The sequence below is a fragment of the Aquila chrysaetos genome, chromosome 24 (assembly GCF_900496995.4).
Source record: "Aquila chrysaetos chrysaetos chromosome 24, bAquChr1.4, whole genome shotgun sequence".
Classification (NCBI taxonomy): Eukaryota; Metazoa; Chordata; class Aves; order Accipitriformes; family Accipitridae; genus Aquila; species Aquila chrysaetos.
Window position 1 is genome coordinate 1,109,387 of NC_044027.1, and position 23,833 is coordinate 1,133,219.

The 23,833-nt window shown below is 45.4% G+C and overlaps 1 long non-coding RNA gene across 1 annotated transcript in view; it reads right to left on the bottom strand.

The window, feature by feature from the left end:
* The window catches only part of LOC115334867, a 77,580-nt gene extending 54,145 nt beyond the window's left edge, over window positions 1–23,435 (bottom strand). Inside the window, exons 1-2 of the long non-coding RNA XR_003921280.1 lie at window positions 23,314–23,435; window positions 11,909–12,010 (exon numbers count right to left, since the gene is read on the bottom strand). This is a non-coding gene — a long non-coding RNA (uncharacterized LOC115334867). The remainder of the gene's footprint in view (window positions 1–11,908; window positions 12,011–23,313) is intronic.
* Window positions 23,436–23,833: the final 398 nt, after the last annotated feature.

Consider the following 23,833-nt stretch of genomic DNA (forward strand, 5'->3'; position numbering starts at 1 on the left):
TGTAAACAAGTCATAACGTCTCAATTACAGTGAGAGTCCCCTGTGCTCCGGTTGTCTGTATATAATACTGCTAATTTAAAAAACAGAAGAGATTCTCAGAAGTTCAGAGAATTACCCACCTCCCTCCAAGTAGAATCTAAATGGAGTTTTCTGCACTACCCATCTGTTCATTTTATATAATATGTACACTTTTTTCGAGATTAGATTGTTTTCCTCATCTTTATACAGATCCACAGAGCTTTTGTAAGAATGAACTTGGCCATAGACTCAAGCTGTAGTGAAAGATCCCCTGCATTGACAGAGCAGCCCCGGTTATTAAGCAAGTATTTAAAGGAGAAGAAAGAAACAAAGCAGACCAAAAATACCAGTATTCCTTTTCCCAATTATGAGAATTATGGGAAACTCATATGAGGTTATCAAGGATATAAAGAAAAACCATTGCTTTCAGGTACAGAAGTGGGTAAGCCTTAACACTGCTGCTCTTTTGTTCACGTACCAGCTGCTGGCTCGTTCCTACCCAAAGGGGCGCAGCAAATCAGCGACTGCTATGTCAGTGATGGGGAAAGCACTCCCTGCCTGGGAAGGACCCGTGTACAAAGAGGGGAGTTCGGGTCAGCTCATATTAGCAGGAACAGATGCTTAAGGCAGATTTCACTTGGCCCTTTTTGGTCTAGGAAAAGGTTTTGTTAAGAGGGTCATCCTGGAGGAATTGCCTTTGTAAATGTGATGGAAGGAAAAGAGCGAGCTTGTTTCCCAAGTTTTGCACGCGTGAGTGTTGGGAGCAGATTTCAAGGAGAGAACAGAAATAAGCCATTTGGGTGTTTACAGCTCACTGGCATAAAGCAATTAGTGATTGTTTTTTCATTTATTCACCTTCCAACGAAATAGGCCCGCAAACTTCTCGGACACAGGCAACGTTCATAACAAATGGAAAAAAAAAGTGATTACAGGGCAGATGAATAAACCGCACAAGCCCTTGCTCCGCCCAGGTGCTGTGGAGTCCCACACTGAAAGCTGTTTTCTGGGTTTGTGCAGCACATTGCAGCTGCAGCGCAGAGCAAAGCCACCTCTGCGGCAGCCTGTGCCTTCCTTTAGCGATGGAAAGATGCACACTTGAAACACCAGGCAAGAAACTGCACCCTCATAACCATCACTGAGATGGTCCCAGAAACAAGGAAATATAAATTTGGAGGCTTATTTCATCCCATTGGAAAGGCTTCTTTCAGCTGGAAAAATACACATACGTATACCAATTCTAAAGCTCCTGGTACCAGCAGGCACCCTGAGGAAGAGCCGCTGCAGTCATTTCAGGGACCCCGCTTCTCTCTCGCCACCCCGTTTTCAGAGATCTGAGTATAAGCAGCTGGTGACAACTCCAACCACAGCAAAAACTTCCTTTTGAAAGATGGCAAGATTTGCTCTTGAAAACTTTCCTGTCTCCTTTTGTCCTTTTTTCCCCAGAATAAGCATTTGAAACTTGTGAAGCCCAAATTCAAAAGCAAGAGTTACCAAAGAGACTTTAAACAGAAAAAATGAATAAACAACTTCTTAACCTCAGACTCATCCTCCACCTAGACACAACACGTCATTTTGGAAGCCAAAAATTTCAGGCTCTGGGTATTGTACTTTCATCTTCCGCCATGACAACCTGAGCTTCTTGTAGCTTCTGTGTCCATGCTTTCTCTGCAAGTACGTAGGAGAGAGCTTTGATTACTGCATGGCAGGTGAGGGAGGACACGCTTCCTCCCAGGAAGGGAGGTTGGTTTGTTCACACTTACGGAGCCCCAGCTGAGTGCAAGGCCCAGGGAAGTGTCACACTCACAAATCCGTGCTTGAGAAGCCTCAGCAGATGCACTGGCCATCGGGCAGCCATATGGCTTGCGAACACACCCTACTGTGTGGCAAGACGGCTACATCTCACAGGGTAGCTTGGTTCGGTCATTGTCACTGCCTGCATGGCACGGGCAAGGAGCGGAAAAGCACGAGGAGAGGCAGTGCAGGACTCTGGCAGGGGCACAGGAATAGCGGTGGAGAGGTTCTGCAGTAAAGAATTGCCTTCAGTAGGGAAAGTAACCACAGGGGTTACATCCAGGAAATGTAAGATCAAGACAGTTTCTCTCCAGCCACAGTGAAATCTGAGCTCCCAGCCAGGGCTTCCAGCATATGAGACGGCTTCGTGGTCAGTGCTTCTGTTTCAAAGGGCCAAAGATCTCATAATATCAGTATAAGCTTTTTCAAGTCTGATATAAAAAGCAAGCAAATATACTTGAAGTGAACAGATGCCTTTTTGCGTGCATTAAGGTGGTGCACAAATGCCAACGTTTTCCCTATGCCTCCTCCTGCTTCTTCACCTCCAAATCTAAGACTGGATGGGCTAACTGCTCATTCCCTCTGTCATTCCCTACCCTTCTCCATAGCAGAAAGGAGAAGATAGAAGTTGACAGTGCCTAGATTATTTATAAGGATTAATTCCCACGGGGCTCCCCGTGATGTGCAGCAAACACTTGTTATTATGCTGTCCCATCCTAGTGAAAACCACTTGGTGCTGATGCAGTAATCAGTCGTCTGCAGAACCAGGACCTTTTAAAAAAAAAACAAACAACCTAGCAGGCTTGAGCATAAGAACAGCAAGGTGGCTTGTGGGTTGCTTTCATTCCCCTGTGGGTCTCATTTCCTTTCTGGGTCTCACTCTAATAGACTAACAACAGTAAGAGTAGGTGCTTCTCAATAATATTAGACCACATCACAAAGCTTTGTACCCTTCTTTCAGGGACAGACGGTCCCTCTGCACAGAGAATACACTCAGAGCATGGGCACATTCAAACAGGGATTTTTAGCTTTTGTATTGACCCCTCTTACAGAGTTTATCAGTATAATACCTCTAAAGCCAGAGCAGATGTTTTAGTGTAACTGCTGTAACCTTTCCAGAGGTTGAGTTAAGGTGAATTCTCGCAGCTGCAGGAAATGCTGGACACCTTATGTGAGTCATCCCATCAGTAGGCAGCCCCAGGCTGCCAACCCAAACACATTTTATAAGCTAATCAGGGCCAAATGAGGTGGATAATTTGGTGGATATTCCCTGGACATTTCCTAACTCCTTGCTGCTTTTCACAAGGAAGCAGGGTGTAAAGGGCAACACCTGGGCTGAGCTGGTGTCTGAGGAACAGGCATATTGCTTAGCAGATCCCATGCATTGCTCGCATTTGACCTTAGCTGCAAATTAGAAACAGCCAAACAGACCCTCAGTCAGGCTTTTCACAGGAGCCACAGTTGCTGGCAGGTATGTGGCTGTGTCGCACATAAGCCTCTCCCCTGCTCCGGGCACACAGGGTCCCAGGCACTGGGGTCCTTACCATAGCCAAGTCAGAGGTACAGTACCAGGGTCATTAGTGGATGAAAACTCGTGGCCTGAGGCTCACTGGGTGATGCAATGGTCCATTCTGGTTTTGGACACACTGAAATCTCTAGAAATAAAGTGTTGCACTTTGCTACTGAGAGAAAAAGCAGCTTTTCTTCCCAGAAATCGGCTCAACTTCCCTACCAGAGAGAGAAAAGAACCATGCAGCTGTACTCCCCCAGCTTGGGGAAGAACATTTCCACCAGGCCTGACCTCGCAGCGCAGCATAAGCAAAGGGTTAGGATCATCTACAAAGACCGCAGCAGGGAGAACGCTATACAGCACCCTGTAATTTGCAAGAAACACCATTAATGCTAAAACAATAACCCTCTGCACATACACTCCCACACAACCCTGCCCAGCACTGCGCCATTGACAGCTCAGCAGCTTCTGCATTCGCAGTCAATGTAGGTGGGTTGAAGAAAGAGAAACATGTTCTTTTCCGATGAAAAGCTCCAGCAGCCAAAGGAAAGACTTGAGCCCAGGCTGGTAAGCCCCGCAGGGCACAGAGCGAGGGGCGTTAGGAAGACAATGGATCAGGCACCGTTTCAAGCTGCTGATCTGTTCCAGGCTCCAGCTAATTACCCTTATTTCACCTTGAATTTTAAGTTCCATTTAATTCAGTTTAAATTCCAGTGCAGCTCTTTGAAAAGAAAGCAAGCAGGAGGCTGGGCACCCAGGGAGAGCACAGGCGCTGTGCAGGAACAAACCCTTGCTCCCGGCTGCTCCCAACCCAAAACACATCCTCCAGAAATGCCTCCCCCTTGGTACCTACAGCCGTTGTTCATGCAAGGCCATGATGAAACTGAACTAGTAGGTATTGGAGCAAGGTACCGATGGATACAGTTCACACTGGGTGTACTGGCTCAGCACAAGGACCGGTATATCTCCACTGCAGCCCATTTCATACAGGTTCCCGTTATGCTCACCATTACAGTAGGAGATTGTCTGCCAAAAGTGTATTTAGCACCATGACTAATCTCTTCCTCTGATGGCTCTCAGCCTCACAAGGGAGTCTCTCTAGGGGAGCGTTTCATCTTCTTACAGGCTTTTCTATAAAATAGGTAAGTGCAAAATGAAAGTAAAAATCTGAGAGTCACGGGTGCTGCATAAGGAGGCAGCCTTGCTGGCTGTTACGTGCTTGCATGGTTTGCTCCTGACTTGTAATTTCTTTTTCATTAACAAGTCCAGTCCTGAGAAACACTATTTAACTAAATTATATTTTGGGCTTTATTTTCCCTGCTGTAGAAGGGTATAAACCCAAAAGCATACACAATGCTTAATATTTTCCCAAACTTTTATGTAAAAGCATCCCAGCAGACAATAAATGCCATGAATGATTCTTGTGCTTCCAGAGAAAAATCAATGTCCTTATCAACAAGCAAATGGTAGCTGCAGTTATGAATATTTAACATACAGTGTTGCTATGAGTTTAGAAATGCCTTGTGTACCCCCAACCCAGCCCTCTAATAAACCCTATGGTCTTGTGGGATATTTTTTAATAAAAAGAAATAAAAAACATTAAAGCTAAGTCATTAAGTGCTGGAAGTAGTCATGAATGCCAGATGCAATCTGTGCAACCCATCAGTATAACCTAGCCGTAAGTCAGGGCCACTTCCTAATGTATTTCAAATTTATTCTTTTTGTATGGTAAAACCATAAAATATTCTTTGCATTGCTAAATAAACAGCAAGTGCAGTTCACTTTAGGATGATGATACAAGTACTTAAGAGCTGAACCGAAGAATAAGTCAAAACCAAGGGCAGGCCCATCCTTGCACGTGTAACTGCCATTGCTATTGCCGCAATGCATCCAGGAGAGCAAGGCACCGCGGTTCTTCCAGATTTGGCATAACTGGATGCTGGATGTGATGTAGGCATTGCCCCAGGAGCACTAAACCCAACACGTTCGGCAAAATGTCTTGGCCAAAACCCATTGCTTTCTCTCTTTTGCCTTCTGGCCTTCAGTCTACATGGTTTAAGTTCTATGAATCTTTTTTTTAAACCACAAACATGTGGACTAATTATGTTATTAGAAAAGCCAAGCCAAGCCAGACCAATCCCTGTGCGGCTGTGTGGCTCCTGGAGCGAAGGCACAAAGCCCACCCTGAACCCCTGCTCACTAGTGCACTCTCAGGAGCTTTCATCCCGTTTTTCTCTGCCAGAAACCCTGCTGGAAGTTTTCAGTAGCTTTTTTCCAACTAGATATTCTAGAATTGCCTGGCTGCTGGTGTTCTTCTCTTCTCTCTCACTTGCCAGCTAAACCCTACAAGTTTACAGACACTGAAAAAATAAACCATGCAGTAACGACGCATCCAATCACTCCTCCCCCAGGCTCAGAAAACAGTTTACAGCTCATTCTAATGCAGTTCCAGAAATGAAGGTTTCTGGCTTAATTTCCCAAAAATCTTTTAGATAAATCTCTCAGATTTATGAAGTTATTAAAAAAATTAATATTTGCCCTCTAGGAAATAGTAGTATTTTGTAGCTACACCCAAATTTAAAAAACAAGCTGAAATATATTTTTTCTTAGAATATTAAGTCCTGAAAACCTTCCTGAGAAGTTCCAGTGCCAAAGTGTTGGTATTTGGGGATGAAACCTGAGAGCCAGGTGCATTCTGCTGCCATGTTTGCAGGTGATGCATCCTGTGGTCCAGCAGCGCTGCGGGAGGGGGCCGTGCTGCACCGCAGCTCAGGCTGAGAACACAGCGTGCAAGGAGAGCTGCACTGCCAGGTGATGCCCTGGCCTGAGCAATTCTTAATCATGGTGATAAATGCCCCTCGACACATTTCCGTGTGAGAAGCAGCTGAGCCCGAGAGCTGCAGGACCCAGCCCTGCAAACTTGTTGAAGTCCTGGGGTAAAAATATTTGAATGAATTATTTTTTATGTTCTTCATGCGAGACCCTGGACTTTTTAAATAGGTTATATAATTTCTGGATTGATACTGAAATTTTCAATGGAGATCACCCAAAGCCCTGCCATTTGCTGGGTAGGAAGGGATGCGAATTAGGGAAGTTGAATAAATACTTAATGTTAAAGTTTCCCTTAAGTAAATGACTTGTATGCATAAATAACATGGGGAGCTGTCAATAAAATCATCCACAAATTCTGTCATAGAAGAGTAATTATGGCTTCTGCTTGCTAGTAATAAAATGATACATTAGCTGAGCTTATACAAAACACAAACACCTGATTTCATTGAAGATTAATGCTAATGTGCCAAATTGCCAGACTAAACTTAATTGCTCTTTTTTATCTTCATTAAATGATAAGCAGCAGCCACAGAAGCGGTTCTGGTGACCTTGGATTTACATAGACCTTCAGTGACAGGAAAATCTACTGCTTTTATTTCTAACTCAGTAACTTCACTGGGAGCCGCAGCATCCCATGTCCCCTTCCGAGTTCAAGCCTGCTCTGCAGAGCCCAGCTCTGGGGTTCATGCCTAATGGGATACACCTGAACCCCCACGGTCCAAGAGAGCTATTTTTGCCTGTGTGACACCCTAAAACTGAAGTTTTTACTTCTTCAGAGATGACACAGCTCCTTTTCTTTCCCCGTTTGTGTTTTGCAACAATACATTTGCAGAAGAAAAAAATATAACCCAGCTACTTCCCATCTCCATGGCAACATCCTGCTCTGGCTCCAATTGATAAATACTTTGCAAAACCCTGTTACTGTAGGTTAGTTGTTGCAAAAATTATACGCTATCACTCGTAAATAACTCCATAATATGTAACATGTTCTCTGGGTGAAGAGTAATGGCCTGATTTACCCTTTGTACATCTGAGCTTCCTTCATTTTACCCATGGTTTTCCAGACAGCAAGTAATTGCAGACACAGTTTAATCCATTTCTGTGTCCACGTAGCGCATTTGCAGGTTTCTGTTAGGTATCTCGATAACTAAATGGCTTTGCACAAGACCACAGGAGAGGGAGAGCACAAGATCCCATGTACAACCATTTGCAGTCGGTCACTTAGAAAAAGCTGTTGTTGCACATCTGTCCATATCTGCTCCTCCCACCCCAACCCTTCCCCCGTAATCCTACCTCTGCAAGTACAGAGAGGAAAGAGAGTAAAGAAATGTCCTTGCTCATCTCCTGCGGCTAAAACCTGGGTAGGACCAAGCAGAGAAGCTAGGGCAGAAGGGAAGGTTTTCACGTTTGTGTTCTCCTGCACAAGCAAGCAAAGGGGCAGAACTGCCTTGCCCAAATGGACTGGACGTCCCTGCCCAAAGCAGCTGGCCTTCCTCCTCCTTGTTGACTCTTCTTTAGTGGAATCTGTCTTCTTTTAACTTTGGCCACACTGAGTCAGCAGGAGTGTACTGTCCCTGCTGGAAGGGCCCTCCAGGCAAAGTTCAAATGACCAATTAGTGTCTCTATGTACTTTTAAGCTGCTTTCCCAGCTTGCAAAGGCTGAGTCAGTAACCTTTAAAAATGCAAAGCTTATCGTGGGATGCTTGCAACTGCATCCTCAAACATAACTGCCTGGTGATGGGAACGTGTTGCTGGGGCTTGCTGTCTCATTCTCTCTTTTGCCATCGGTATTTCCAGACCTCTCCAGCACACAAAACAGAACCTGACCTGGGGTGAACTGGCCAGGCCCAGACACAGAGAAACACCCCGGAAAGTAACACTGGTTTGACCCAAGACTTCTGCTTCTTGCTGGTCCCTACAAACCTGCATGGCCTATCAGCCAGTGCTTCAGCTGCCAGATCAACCCCTGCAAGTCACAGCCCAGGTAAAGCATCTCAGGAAGAACATGGGATATTTGTGGACCCGGAGGGTAAAATTAGCTTGGGCTGCCTTATGGGATGCCCAGGAGGTAACAGGCAATCAAGAGCTTCTTACCTCTGTATTGATGAGTGCCATCAGACCAGATCATTCAGGAAAGCATTAGATCTGGGCCTGAAGACATCCACAGAAGGTAATAGCTAGCCAAATTTTCCCAGTAGTTAATGATCCTCAAAGTTCAAAATTTCTACCTTGTTAATTGGATTTTTCTGGCTTCAGCTTAAAGCTATTGGGTCTTTTTGTGCCTTTCTCTGAAGAAAAAGCCTTTCAGTACCCAGAGCTTCCTCCCTGAGAAGGTACTTATCCACTGAAATTAAGTTACAAGCTTCTTTTTGATAAGATAAACAGACTGAGCTCCTTAAGTCTATCACTGTAAAATATTCTCTCCAGTGCTTAATCATTCTTTATTAATCTTTTCAGCTCAGTGACATGGCATCAGGAAGGTAAAAAAAAAAATAAACCAGGCAACAAGCAGAAAAAAAGCAAGCCCCACTACAGGAGATAAAGGGATATGCTATCCGAGGGAGTGAATAGTCCAGGATTTCACAAAAGATGCTAAAGTTGTTATACAACTATAGTACAAAATTAATTCAAAGACCTTACCGAGGTGCAGCACTGCTACCCTGAGCGGGGAAAGGCGAAGCGAGCTGAGGGGAAGCTGCCTAATGCCGGTCTGCGATAAACGTATATCTTCTGTATTTCTTAAAGCATCTGAGACGGGGAGTTGGAGTCAGACTGATAAGGTGGGTTGTCCTTTTAGTCAAGGATGTCAACATGGATTTCAACATGTTCTTACAAAACCCCTTACAGATGCACATCAGACACCAGAGGAAAAGACAGATCTCTATCACAGCGCTTGTGAAACTGCATCAGGGACTACTTCAAAGATTAGTTTATAACGAACATAAACTAGGCTTAAATTAGGTGGTGCGAACCAGATAGCTGGGGCTTCTATGCACTATATTTATTGATTTACAGATTTATTTGCAGTATGCAAGTCAAGTCACTGAGTGCTCCCAGGATAAACTAGCCCCCTGAGATCACACCAGTGATTTCCAGCGCTCTGTGCTCACACACAGCTCAGTCCTCTCCTCGTAACTGCAGTGCCAGTCTGGAGGGGCACCACGCTCCCAGCGTAACCGCCGAGGTGGGTGCTGAGGAGCGAGACCACCCAGAGGAGGCACCGGCAGCAGAGCAGCTCCGCTCCCAGCCCGGGGAGACCTGCAGCAGCGTTGGCACTCCTTAGGAATGCCCCACCACTGAAAACATGAAGAATTCATTTTGGTCCAAAAAGGTCACTGTTTTTGAGCTGCTCATCACAAATGGCCACCTGGTAGTTTCTGCAGGAGTGAAAATCAGGGCTGGCCCCATGGACAGAGACATTTGTGGGACTGTGCAGGTGCTGGATTATGCCCAAAGAGCACGTAACAAACTGAAGAACAGATTCATTTGCATTCCCCCTGTCAGTGGGAGCCCCAGACCATGCTGAGAAGAGCAAAATGCCTGGTCACCCCACACTCCCCCCATTTACACCATCATTCCTGCTAGTTATAACACAGCAATAATTGCTCTGCTACGATAGCAAGAATTAATGCTCTTTTTTCCATATTTTGCAGGTGCAGTACAGAAATGATACCGGTTGTCTTTTGCTATCTTCTAAAAATCCTTGCTCCTGACTTTTAATAGCTAGCAATAGTTAACACTTGCAATTCTTATTTCATTTTTAAAAAACTGGTTCACTTAAATATGACACTGACAATGACAGTGTCATTTGTTATATTACTGACCCTTTCACTTTATTCATTTATAATTTAATTGTCAGTTAAATTTGATCAAATATGTCTGAATTTAAGCCATTTGAATTAAAAATAATACATCTTTTCCCTTTTATTCCCTGTATTGTGGCAGGTGTTACTCGATAATTCAATCAGTGCCTGCAGAAAGCTGCTGTTTAATTAATAAGAAAATGGCTAACCATCTAAATGAAAAAAACCAGGCATGGATGAAAAGCCCTGATGAGAAACAATTGATCTTGATCTTGACTATAAAATTCAGACATCCTCATTTACACTTTTGCTGGATTAAGAAGAACCAGACCTCCATGGGGATGAGAGCAACCGCCCCAGCACAGCCATGGAGGCACTTGGGGCACCAACAAAAGTGATGGGATTTGCTTTCCCCAATACCTATGGATCAGCAATAGCAGTCGGCTCAGGCTGCCAAGGCTCTCCTTAATCCAGCTCCTCCCTGCAGAACATTTGTGGCTGCAAAATGATTAATAACATTGCTTTTGCTTGGAAATTCAGTGTTTACAAAACAAAGAGAAATTCACTTCTAAACTGTCCAGCCTTGGCAGCCCGCATTGTCACAGGCTGGGGAAAAAATCCCACACTGCCGGGGGGATGTTCTGAGAACCGTGGATGCTTCACAGCCTGTGAATTGGAGAAATATATCTGAGTGATGAACTGGATTTTTTTTTCCTGATTAGTATATTGTAATTAATTCTCTGAAGAATCCTTGCTTAGGAACTTTATTAAATCCCATTAAGACTAATGAATTGTTGTTGTTTCCTAATTATATAGTTGTTTCTAGTTTAATGAACTGTATATTAATAGACTTATAGAATGGACATTTTATTTTTAGGATGGAAATACTTTAAGTAAGGGATATATATTCTTGCTAATAGCATCAGTTGTCAGTTACAGTCTCTTTCAATTAATCTGTTGGAAAATATTGTCCTTTTGAATACAGATTTTGCTTATTTTGTTAGCTAGAGAGGCAAACAAAAAGCCAAAAAATGAAACACGTTCTGATGTTTTATGTAAAGTACATGTTTTTGCTCCTGTTAATGCAATTTCTCATTGCAAAACAAGATCTCCAGGCCTCTGTAACTAGCTGAATACTTCTGGCTCAAGTGATAGTACAGAGGAAAAGTAGTACAGCGCAGGATGGGTGCCCCATGAGAGTTTTTGTCTTCACAAAATAAATCAACAACATGGATGCTTTTCCAGCTGAAACCCATTTCGAAGGAGATGCATGTGGTGACAACATCCACCCGCCCACACCCATACTCAGAGCCCACCAGCATCACACAGGCTCGAAGCAAACCCTCGTCGAGATACACACAGCATCAATGGCCGAGATAACTTTGTGATGAGCACCACTGAAAAACGAGGCCGTGAAATAGCTTTCAGTGCCAGGCCAAGGGACTAAAAAGCCCCAAGCATTCTTTAGGTCAGTTTTGGTCACTACCCTACAGCAGGTGAGATGCACGCACCACTCCATGAATAAACCTAACAGGCACAGGGAGACAAAAAGACCCTTTTCAGCATCAGCAGAGACGTCGAGCATTACCCTACAGGGCAGCTCAGTAACACACTCCAGCTGGTTTATTGTGTCCCAGCAATGCAACGCAGTCAGGACACAGCCGCTGATCAGGCCAGTACACATTTATCATCCTCACTAAAAAACACATTTTCAAGATACTTTGCAGCCTCTCAAAAGTCGTAAAGAATTTACTCCTGCGGGAGTGAACTTGCTTTAAGGCTGGCACCTAATGCAAATGCTCCCTGGGCACTTCTGTGCCAGTTCACCCCCAGAGCTCCTCAGCCCATGCAGATGACAGCATTACGCGAGGGGGTTTGTGCTTCATTAATTCCCTTTCGGCCTCCCCAAAGCACACGTCCTTCCACGACTGACCCGAGGAGCTGTCTCTGTTACCTGAACCAGCTGAAGCCATCTCTGAGTGGAGAAGCTGCTGCACCTCGTTCAGGAGCTGGGAGTTTTGAAGTCTTGCTGGGGGGTCAAAGTCGGTGTCCAGGGCTGGAATAAAGGACAAAATGGTCAGAAATCCTGTCCTTGTCCTGGCCTTATACGTCTGTTCTCCAATGAACTGGCCTAGTGTAGAACCTGGGGTACGCTCAGACCTGCCAGCTGTCAGCAGCTGGCACAGTCATACCTACAACTGGTTTTATCCAAAGAAGCAAACACAGTTTCTCTGCAAATATCTCCTGAACTTTTCCTGAGGATATTTTGTAGGGCGAAATAGATATACTCCTAAAATAGGAGCTGCTTAAAAAGTAAGAATTGCTACTGCTTAAAAAAAAAGTCACCATCTTGAATGCTAATACATATAATCTTCAACACACTGCAGCCACACCACAGATTAATTTCCGTACAGAGATTATGTTAATATATAAAAAAAAGAAGTTGTGATATTGAGTTAGATCAAAGATTTTTCATTTTAGTCACTGTCTTTGGCAGCAGTCAGTAATGCCTATTTCAAAGTAAAGTCAAAGGCCTCTATAATGCACAGAGTTGAGCAGTAATTATTACAGGGAAAGGCATAAAGTTTAGACCAGAGTGTTGCTTGATCTTGATCTGACATTAGTTGCTTAAAGTAACGGATATTTGATGAGGAATGACAAATTCTTCGTGAGGCCAGTACTTCTCCTTGCAAAGATTTGGGTTTTTTTCCTTCCTAGCCTGGGGACAAAACTAGGCAGTAGGTCCTCATTTCACCAACGTAACACAAGCCATTCCAGTTGAGTATAGAGTCAAGCTATTGCTTTTTATTTTTTGTTTACACTACACTGAAGTTTAACCCCACTGAGATAACAGTTCAGGAGGAGGCACAGGAGAGGTGGGGGCGTGTGCGGGGCACGTTCATGTCCTGTCAGAGGAAAGAGAAGCTTTCAGCGTCCTTCTGCCACATCTACCCGGTGTTTACTCAAAAAGCTATGAACCGTTTAAGCCTCCTGTACTCTAGGAGATGCAATCAAACAGGAAGGAAAATGCTTCCAGAAGTGAGCCATTATGGATGTAAAACATAAAGCTAGCAGACACTTTTAGGACCGTTGCTCCAGCTGCCCCATGATCCCCAGCCATTCAAGGACACCTAATCAGGGACACGCTGGTGGGATATGCATCCTGGCCAGTCCACAGCAGAGTCTTCACCACAGCAAAGCAAAGTCCCTGCGGCAGCCTGGCTGAACCTGCAGCTCATTAGCCATTGAATACACCATCTCTCAGCTTCACCTCTGACTTCCCAGGCTGTTGCAGAGATGCTGCCCCAGGCAGAAAGCAGGCAGCCCTCCCGTGGTTGCTGCCTTTTCTTTTATTCTGCCTTCCCTGACAGCCCTGGCATGCTCTCCAGAAAAGCAACAGTTCTGGCCATTAAGGTAACTCTCTGGGGAGGGCACTATATAACTGTACTGCCAGGTACTGTGTTTATGACCGCCTGCTCCCTGCAGCAGAGCTGGAGAGGCTCCGGAAAGGGAGGATGAAAGACAGCCCCTTCCCCACTGCCTAGCAGGCTGGTACCCAGCCATGCCCCCTCTCATATGCATGGCAGAATGTCCCTTTCTACTCACTTTCCATAAGAGATCAATATGCTTAGCCTGAACAAGCACATTATGGATAGAAACATTAAGCTTTATAGGTACACTATAGCTGAATGAATTAAGCTTGATAGTCTCTTGGGAGGCTGATATCCAACCAGACCCATATATCACCTCCTCTTGCACTTTAACCACCTCTTTCTCTCCCAGCAAAAAGCCAGAGACTTTTCTCCTATTTCTAGAGTCTCCCAAAGGCACAGCAGCTCTTTGCCTTAATACACCCTCATTTGGAAGGGAACGTGAGCCCTGTTTGCAGGCACCCTGGCCATAACTTTCAGTCAATTCTCCACAGGCTCCCAGCTGACAGCGAGCCCCTCGGGAGGCACAGATCTCCCAGCATCGCTGGCAAAGACCATGCCCCTGCTCCCCCAGCAGACAAGCTCACTTTTTATTCAAGCCTACTTAGAGTTAAAACTAATACCTTCCTACAAACTTTTACTATCAAGCAAAGGAATGCTTAAAGGATGCATTACTCCTCTTTTGAGGATGGAAATAAAAATTCAAGAAGCCTCTTCTTGTTAAGGGAAAAGTTTGAAAGTACCTTAAACAACCCTTGAGAGAGGAGCCCATCTGCACTCCTCAGGCCACCTTCCTACAATTGCAAGCAAAGCCTGCAGCGGGGCCCCAGGTTGCTTTTGTAAGTGCCTGGGTAAGGAGCATCTGGGAGGGGGTGATCACCAAACCGGCCGCAGGTGAGCCCCTGCCCGTCCCGGGAGAGAGCCTCCCACCCCCCAGAAAGGCTGCGTGGGGATGGCCGGGTACCCAGTGCTCGGGCTGCAGCAGGGGTACGCAGCCCGTCCCCGTCCCCGTCCCCGTCCCCATCCCCATCCCCAGCCTGGGGAAGTACTCACCTCTTCCCCATCTCCCAAAGTCATAAACTTTCAATCAGACTTGCTTAAAATAAAGAGCAGAGAAATGTCAACTGTGGGAGAACCTTAACAAATTACAGAACAATCACTTAGCCCTTGATAATATTGGTTAACGATATTTAACGCAGGCTCTGGCTAATTAAAAATGAGCCACTCTGCTCAGGCACAGCTTCACTTGGACCACGCTTCTGGTATTTTAAATAACACCAGTCCTAGTACCAAGAATGCAAACAGCTACCTGCGCAGGGGTGGGACACATGCAGATTTCTGTGTTTGCCAGTTCTCGAGGTGTTCCTGGGGATTAAGTGAAATGTTTTGTTGTAAAGTCACAGCACAGCTACATGCTTCTATGGTAGCAGAAGCAACATTTCGAGGCTGAGTGGGAGACAGTGAAGAAACTCACAAAAGACCTAATTCTCTGCTGCTCGCTCACATGTGCGCTTGTTCCTGCCAAGGCAGACTGCCGCCATTTGATATCTTTGCATTTACACCCTCCTCAAGCTTCTCGCCTTGTTTTTTGCCAATGAAAACAAAGGCAAATTGCAGCCAACATCCCATTGTTACAGTTTTGCTCTGGCTGCAAGAATGAGATTTCAATATAGCAAGAATAATATATATGTTATAATTTTGCATATTTTTCTCCTAGGAAAAACACAAGGAGAGTCTTGCTTTCCAGGGCAACAGCATTTTTTTTCCAATTTTTCTTTTTGGAAGGCTCTATCAGTATTTGCTTTGCAATATGTAAGTTTGTTGCTCCTCTGCATTGCTCAGAAGTGTTATGAGTTTTAATTAGCAGGTTTTCAGTATTTCTGACTCATTATAATAACAGACAAGAAATCACAGTTAAATTAATAAATCAAGTTTCTCTCCTAAACTGCTGTTGGGCAGAACTCGGAATGTTTTTAATATGTGTAATTATGTTCAAGGATCTTGTCAATCATTATATTAATACAAATCTCAGACTTTTGGAACCAACAGAAAGCTCTGGCTGGGCCCAGGGCAAGCATTACATTAATATTCTCTCCTCCAGCCTGCATGCATGCTTCTGTATGATCAAGTGCTTTTCTATAATGCACACAAACCCCACTGTGGTCCCAGTCCCGAACATCCTCAGCTAAGCCTTACTAGCAGCAAGGCTGAGCCCAGCCCCGTGGCTGCCGTGGAGCCAGACCCCAGCCTTGCAGAGAGGCTGTGTCCAGCCTGATCCCCTGCCCTCAGCCCACGAGAAACCAGTGTCTCCTTGGGATGAGAGGGAAGAGCTTTCCCCGGCCACCCTGGACGCTCCTGTCAGCACACCGGCTGCTGCTGCCCTACTTCCAGCGCTGCAGAGAACAGCAAGGCAGCATAATCCAGACGGCTTCTTGTAAGCAGCCCACCAAATAAATGAAAAAGCCCTGCTCTGTTAACCTGGAGATGACCAAGCAGAAAAATTCTTTGTTACTTGAATCCCCAGTTCAAAACAAACGCTGATTCAAGATTCGTAATTGCATTTGAGACTCCAGCATCTTGCTGCCACTTGCCAAAGAAATCTTGTTTGGAGAAGACAAAGAATCACTTTGGAACAGGAAGAGTATGAAAGTCATAAATACACAAACCTTTAAGTGTTTTCTCATTGTTAAAAGTCTGAATATTAAACAGGATTGCTTCTCCAAACATTCCTCCATCAGGTATGGTTTTTAGTTGTGTCAATGGCACCATGGGATAGATGCATAAATTAAGATTGGCAGGATCGGGATTTTCACTTAAAATTACTTTTCTGCTGTTACAACTAATTTAATGACTACAGGATTTTATTGGCGGCAATTTAAAATAGATAGGAAAGAGACATTTTCTCTGTTGACCTCCCTTCAGTACGTAACTCAGCGGCCCAGCAAGCCAGGCTGTGTGGTGCCAGCACCTCCTGCCACGCTGGCACGGGTGTGCTGTCGAGCCCAGACGATGTGTCTTTAATAGACACTGTGCTGCCAAACTTCAGATGAATTTACAATCCTTTTTTTTGCCTTTAGCTCTAACAGAATAACCAAATACAGGCATAACTGAGCAGTTACTGTGACAACTGTCTATCGCGTACACTACAGCACACACGGCTTCTCACTTTCCGTTACTGTTTTGCATTATTTACAAAGCACAGCTCCAAACAATTCACTTAATAAGTGCGACCAAAATAATAACAACTTTCTAGTTTTGAAAACACAACATTTGTTGTCCTCTTCAGTGAAATACATGGGCTGGAACGGGAAGGGGGTGAGGACTTGCTTTTCTCCCACTTGTTTACCACCCTGCCTCCAGCAATGGCTGATACCTGGATGCCCCAGAGAACAGACAAAAATATACGTTCATCTATGTTTACTGCTGCCATAGAGATAGTGCCCGTGGCTAAACGTACAGTGTTATTTCACAGAGGAAAACTATCTTTTCTTTCACAATGTTCAGAAAGGCAGCTAAGAAAAACAGGTGAGTATTAAAATATACATTAAAAAAAATATAAAGAAAAAAGCACTTCTGTAAATTCCTCATAACTCTAATGCGATTTTTTTTCTAGTAAGTCAGAACAGTTACAGATTGAATTTTCGCCCTGAGATGCCGAGAGGTGAGGAAGGCACGTGCTGAGATGCTGAGAGGAGAACATTTCCCTTGCTGTGTGTGCTGATCTGGGGAGGTGCAGACCTGCGGGGAGGGGAGGACCGGACCCTCCTCAGGGGAGCTCTGAGCTACACGGATAGAGCGGGCTGTGCTGGTGCGTGCCTTCGGGATGGGGTGCTGGAGGTTTCTAGACGTACCCATGGCTCGACTCACGGGGTGCACGTCTAAGCACAACTTCTGCCGGCTGGGGAGAAATGACACCCTTGTAGGCAAGTCCTGGGGAGTCCCGGTGCTCCCAAGAAAGGCTTTTTGCAGGGAAGAGGGTCTGCAGGTGCTGGCAGGAGGTGATGTGCTTTCTTGCCTTTGAAAAAAGTTCTTCTGTTTATCTTTCTTCTTCCCCTCCCATGCGGTTGCAAACCAGCCTTGTGAAAACAGACATCCAGCACCTCAGACTGACAACTGAGTGCTTGAATCTTGTCACAATATAAGCCCCAAGTACTTCACAGCCGGAGGAAAATAATGCCATTAATACAGCAAAGGGATCTAGATGCATTAGCTACACCCAAGAGAGGGCTCGCGCTGCACATCTTAAGCATCCGAGACAGCAGATGGAAAAGCAGTACTAGAAGGGGTTTGACAAGCATGTCTCTCCTCTCTCTATTCCATTTAGGAAAGCTCTAAATCACACAGGCACAATAACAAAGGAGGCATCCTACCCCCAAGAAGCACTGAAGGAGCCCAGGCTGCCACGAGCAGGTTTCATTTTTCCGCTTCGAGTAGCACTTGCAGAGGCTCCCGCAGGCAGCGTGCTCTGCCTGCGTCCCGCCGAGCCCACGCGTCTCGGGCACGGGCACCCACGCAGCCACCTTCGGGGCCGGCGGGGAAGGGTGCTGGCACTACCTCTGCACCCAGAGGTGGTTGAGCGAGTGCTAATTGCTTCGAAGAGTGAAGTGGCACAGAGCGGCCAGCCTGACACGATGCAGCTCGTCAGCACGGGCTCTGCAAAACCACAGGGTTTTACCTGCCAGGTTCAAAGTTCGGCAGCGAAATTAATTGAATTCTTCCCTTATGGAGCAATAGGCCGAGTGACATGGATCGAGGAACCAGGAGAATACAGAGTGAACCATCATCTTCCAGATTTCAAACCTTCAGAATTGAGGCAAGTTTAAACTTTAGAGACTTAGCCTCTAAAATGGATTGTTTCACGATCAGAAATCATTGCTTTGTAACTATTCATGCGAAACTGCAGTATTTCCACCCATTGCCGAAGTGAGCAACATGTATAAGAATAACAGACAGGTTCCCTACATATTACATACATCAAACATTTGAAGTATGCTGGAGCCATTTGCAGACTGTGCATCAGTGCTTGTATGTGTCACGCGGTTCGCATCTCATTTTGACACTGAAGAAGAGGAGCATCAGTGTACTAGTTATTGCTTGAGAGGGGACCATAAAGAGCGTATTGCTAAGAGGTTTCTCATTAGTAGTAAAGAGCTGGAGATTGTATGATTCATCATCCCCTTTTTAGAAAGCTTGCAGAGTATGGAAACAGCACAAATACAATTCCAGTTGCAACGAAACACTGTGTCTTTGAACATTAGCTTTGCTGGGCAGTAATAATCATCTCCATTTATTTTATTTAATCCTTTAAGTGCACAAATGTAAAATGGTTCTGTAAGTACCTAGAGGATAAATGAGGTTAAAACATTCATGGGCGGTGGAATCAAGTCAGGCTCACCCTGGTGTTTTGTACATTCAGCCCTCTATCATTTTTGCCAGAACCATTACTAAGCAATCAGCTTTAAACATTTCAGACCTTGGTGGCAGGGCTTCTGCGTAAAATGTCTGTCTGCTTTTACTGAAATCCAACTCTTAATTATAAAAGAGCTGCACAGAAAAGATAAAAAGTAATAAACACACCTCACTGTAGTATAATCGCACTGGAATTAGGAACAAACTGCGGGGTTTTTGGAAAGAGACTTATTTCCTCAGAGCTCTGGAAAAACAGATCTGCACTGAACTGCAAACCTCCCTGGGTCCCAGGCGTAAGTCAGCACAGCTTCAAATCGGATGTCTGTATGGAGCGAGAGATGCAATAGATACGTACACAGATAATCACAGCGAGCTAAAACCGAAGGGGAGGCTGGCAGCCCGCGAGCGCTGGCAGTGCTGGAGCAGTGCCGGGGGAGCTGGCAGCCCGGCAGGCAGGAGCAGAGGAAACCCCCGCGTTCCAGTTCCTTCTCTTCCCCAGCTGCAGCAGTTGTTAGCATGGACCATCGCTGCTGCCGAGGGGAGCTGAGGCCTTCGCAAGTTTTTAAACACACACGGATACTTTAATTCATTGCCGTCGCCATCTTAATGTAAATTTACAATATGAATACTAGGAATAATTTAACACCTAGGAAAGGAAAAGATGAAACAAAAGCCTGAAAACCTTGGCAGTCTCTTTGAAAGCAAAGGAAATGTCACAACTCTCTTTAACTGCATCTTTATTTTCGCAGGCAAATTACAAGTCCAGGTTCAGAAGTGTTTTTGTTCTGCCATTCTGCTGTGACAGTGTTTGCTGGCAGCCTCTAATTCATTCAGGAAAATCCACAATAGAAGTGAAGAAGAGAAAATGACAACAGTATTGCGCAGCTCCTGTTTCCTCCCTGCCAGGCAGCAGCAAACACTGACTTTCGGTGTAAAGGGGTTTTAGGACTTCTTAAGCCATTCTCGCCGCTCCTCAGGCTCTTGTCCGTGCCTCCGGATGTTTTCTTCCAGACGATCCAAACCTGAATCACCACGAACTCCCTGGTTCACCTCTCAGCTTTTTGTTTTACCTAACAGACTTCTGTGCCTGATCAGTCCAGATATAAAGGGCAAATAAGATGCACAATAATTAACATAGAAGATCTGTGCTGTTCCTGTAGCCAAGATTAATACTATACATTTTCAGAGCCCTCAGGGATATAGGTTCTGGAAGTCTGATATATGGTTATTATTCTTTTAAAGGAAAATAGATTTACCTAATTTACAATCAGTTCTGATGGTGGGAGGAGGAATTTAATCTTTTTTTTTCTTTTGATAAATACACTGCAACTTTTCTATAATCCCTATTAATCTGATCTCCTAGGGAAAATTTTGCTCATCCATCATCTTGTGGCAATCTTAATTCCCTTAGTGCCTCCAGGCAGGAGAAATAGATTTCCTCATACTAACCTCTTATGCCTCTAAAACTTCCAAGTGAAAACTCTGGGGAATTCAGCCCTTGTCCACAGGAAAGAAAAGGTGTCTGTGGAGGCTGGAGCAAAGGTGCTGTGGGGAATCACTGCGGTGCCTTCATAAAGCGTTCCCATGGGAAAGCTGAAATCCTGCAGGTTCCCTCCCTCCCCGGCTGCTCGTGCAGACAGAGACGCTATTCAACAGTCTCCTATTCAAAAGCAACAGGGAAAGAACATCTGTTGAAAAATAAATGCAGGACTAATTATATATGATTGAGGATTTTAAACTGCTATTTTTAGCTTTGCATTAAAAAGACTTGATGAATCAAATGTTTGTGCTCAGCATTTTGATCTAAAACAGGAGCAGAGTGTTGACTGCATGACCTGCAGAGATGGAGCACGAAGCCCAGAGGTGCAGTGGTGCTCACTGTAGCCTGCTGTGAAGCTGTGCATCCGTCAGCATTTGGGTGGATTGAATGGAACCAGCAATTCATTTGAATAAGAAAGTCTCTATTTTTTCCCCCAGCAAGAGCAGGAGCAGGTGAACATCAAGGCTCTTTTCATTATCAAGTTTGCTTCAGCTCATTATGCTGGGAAAGATCCAAGCAGCCTGTTGCGGTGACACATCTGAAGACGTGCATGAAAGGGCCTGCGTGCATCATCCGAAAGGCAGACAGATCCCACAGAAGGATTCCTGGGTTCTGCTGGGCTCTGATCCCGCATCATTGCAATGATGTCATTGGCAGAGAATCACAAGAAAATCTTGACAGAATTGTTTTTCATCTGCTGCATTAAAAAGTAAATGGACCCCGTGGAAATATTTTAAAGGGGCAATAGAGGGAGGGCAGAGCTGCAGCGAGTGCTCGCAGGCATAGCCTGCGCCCAAGCTGCAGCGGGAGAGCCAGGCTGGACCCTTCCTCCAGCAGGTTAGTATTTAAAGAACCGAGCTGGAGACATAAAAGGAAGATGGACACAGTTCTGGCGGCTGCCAAGAGAGCCATCAACGCCCAATGCAAACACACTTGCTCCGGCGATGGGATTGCTTTTATTGCTGGCCTCCCGAGCCGGGCAGGACGCTGCTCCGTGCCTGTGGGTGCCAGGTGGGTGCTGTTCCCCGGGGGTGCCCGGGCGCTCCCAAACGGCACCCGGGCTGTAACCAGGACTGCAGAAACAGCCAGGAGAGCAGCTCTCGGGGGGCTGCATGGAGCCCCCGGCGTACAGCCAGGAAGGCTTGGGGGGAGCGGTATGGGCCCCCCCACATTGCCCAGTGCTGGGAAAGGCAAATCGTCGCTGCCTGAGCTGCTCGTCCTGCTGCATCGTCCCTCTAAACCTGAGAGCTGCTTCGTAACTGAGGGAAGAGCGAGTAATGTGCAATCAGAAGAAAAGCTGTTTTTCACACTTACTGCCCTTGAATTGGCAGTGAGACATCATGTTTTATATTAACTTCATAATAATTACAGTTATTACTGAATTCATGTATACCAAAGAGGTTACAGCTCCCTAGGAAAGCTTATAATATTATTAATGGATATGCCAGTCCATTGGTGTTATCATGTAACAAGCTAATTCAAACATTTTGATATTAAACAGCATACATCCAGAAATTCATGGATTTGCATGTGGTTGTTGGCAGCAATGGCAGTCGCACACATCTGGCACACATGGAATTGTCCTTTGAAACAACTGCTTTACAAAGCACTAGTAGCACAACCCAAGAACAGTAATAACTGCTGCCTTTATTTAAAGCAGTGAAATTAAAACTAAGGATTTTTAATACAGAGGAATGGTGTGAGAAATTAAGGAATTGTTGCTAGCTGTGGACAACCAACGGAAAGGAAGATCTTGTCTTTAAGAGAAAGTAAGGAACTCACCCAGCCTGTTCCCATACTTTCCACATGATTAATTGCAGAGATTTAATTTCTGTGGGCATGTGTTCGCATCGGCAGACAAACTTTTCCGTCAGATTAGAAGAGGTGACCCATCTACAGAGCAGCTGTTATTGTCGCTTAGAGATCTGGAGAGTGGCTAAAGAAGTCAGGAAAGGTCATCTTCGCACCAGAAGGCTGGGGTAGGAAGGGAGGCTGCTGGCAACAGCCAGGGAAATTCTCATACAAGGAAAAAATGTTTACGATGAGGACGGTCAAAGATTGGGGCAGTTCCATCTCATCCCGTCATCCCATGCTCGGCACAGCCGAGGGCACTTCCATGGCCCCCCGCAGCCGAGGCACTGCAAGGCCCCTGCACGGATAACGAGCAGGTTGTGGAAGCAGGAATTCAGTCTCACGTGTGCCATGTCAAAGTGACATAAATTCAGACTGGGCCTATAACCTCACATTGATTTTTACTGTAAATCTAATACTTGGAGCCTGCCATCAAATGAATTGTTGCACATAAAACCCAACCATACACATGATAGGAGTAAAATTAGACAGCAGGTCTATTCCAGGACTGTTGCAATTTCCTCCATAATGTCAGACTATAGTAACACATACATATTTCAAAAAAATTAAATTGCTATTAAACTTTCTGACCATCTTTGTAAATTAACCTCTCTTTCATCTCGGCAAGAGCTAGCTTTTGATTTAGCAGGAAATAATTTTTTGAGCAGTTTCCAGGCTTCTTCCATTAGGCGTTTGGGCTGTGGTCAATAAGCCTGAGTTAATTACCTGCTTAAAACAGATCATGCTTCTGCGTGAACTGGTGGCTCATCTGTACTGCAAATACTGGTTTTCTCCCCTTCTACTTAAAAGTGAAGCTAACCCCCCTGGACAGCCCCCATGGGAGCTCTAGCCACAATTTGCACTTCATTTTTCCAGTGCAGAACTCGGGACTGGGAGCCCTTGGCCATCAGGTCTCAGGAAAGCAGCTGAGCGCATCCCAGCAGTCGGCTCTGTTGTAACCCGGAGCTCCTTCCCATCCCGCAGGCTGGGAGGGCGAGCGGAGCTGAGCTGCAGCCTGGGCAGGCTGTGGTCAGCACTAGAAATAACCACGCAGCTTCAGCAAGTGGTTCTCCCACAACGAAATAGAGCATTTCTTGTGAAAACTAAGGCAACAGGTCCTGCTCCTACCTTTCTTGGTGTGCTCTGCATGACCCTCCAAACTGATGCCAAACAGGTCACTGTCACATACAGCTTTGCTGGGATGTTTCTTTGGCCACCAGCAGGTACAAGGTCTCTAAGTCATCCCTCAGAAGATCAATGCCGCCTTCTGCCTTTCCCCAGGGGAGGCTCTTTCCTCAAAAAGTATTCTGTAACCAAAAGTACAAATGCAAATATTAGGAACCAGGCCACTGCATTCTGCTGTGACCGGGTCAGCTAAGCCTTGTCTAATAAAGAAGATCTACCGAGCTGGAAGCAGCTGGCGATGGATTGGGCTGTTTGCGCACACCTGAACACGGGGACACATTGCTTCCCATGGCTGTGAGCACTGCAAAGCTCAGGCACATTGTAATAAATTGCTGCAACACAGGGTAAATGATGTGACCTAAAGCAAAAGATCCACCAACCACGATGCCTGAAGTCAGACACCGCCAACGCTTTATGGCATCGTTACTTCGGCAGGTGAAACAAAGGTTCGCTCAGGAGTAAG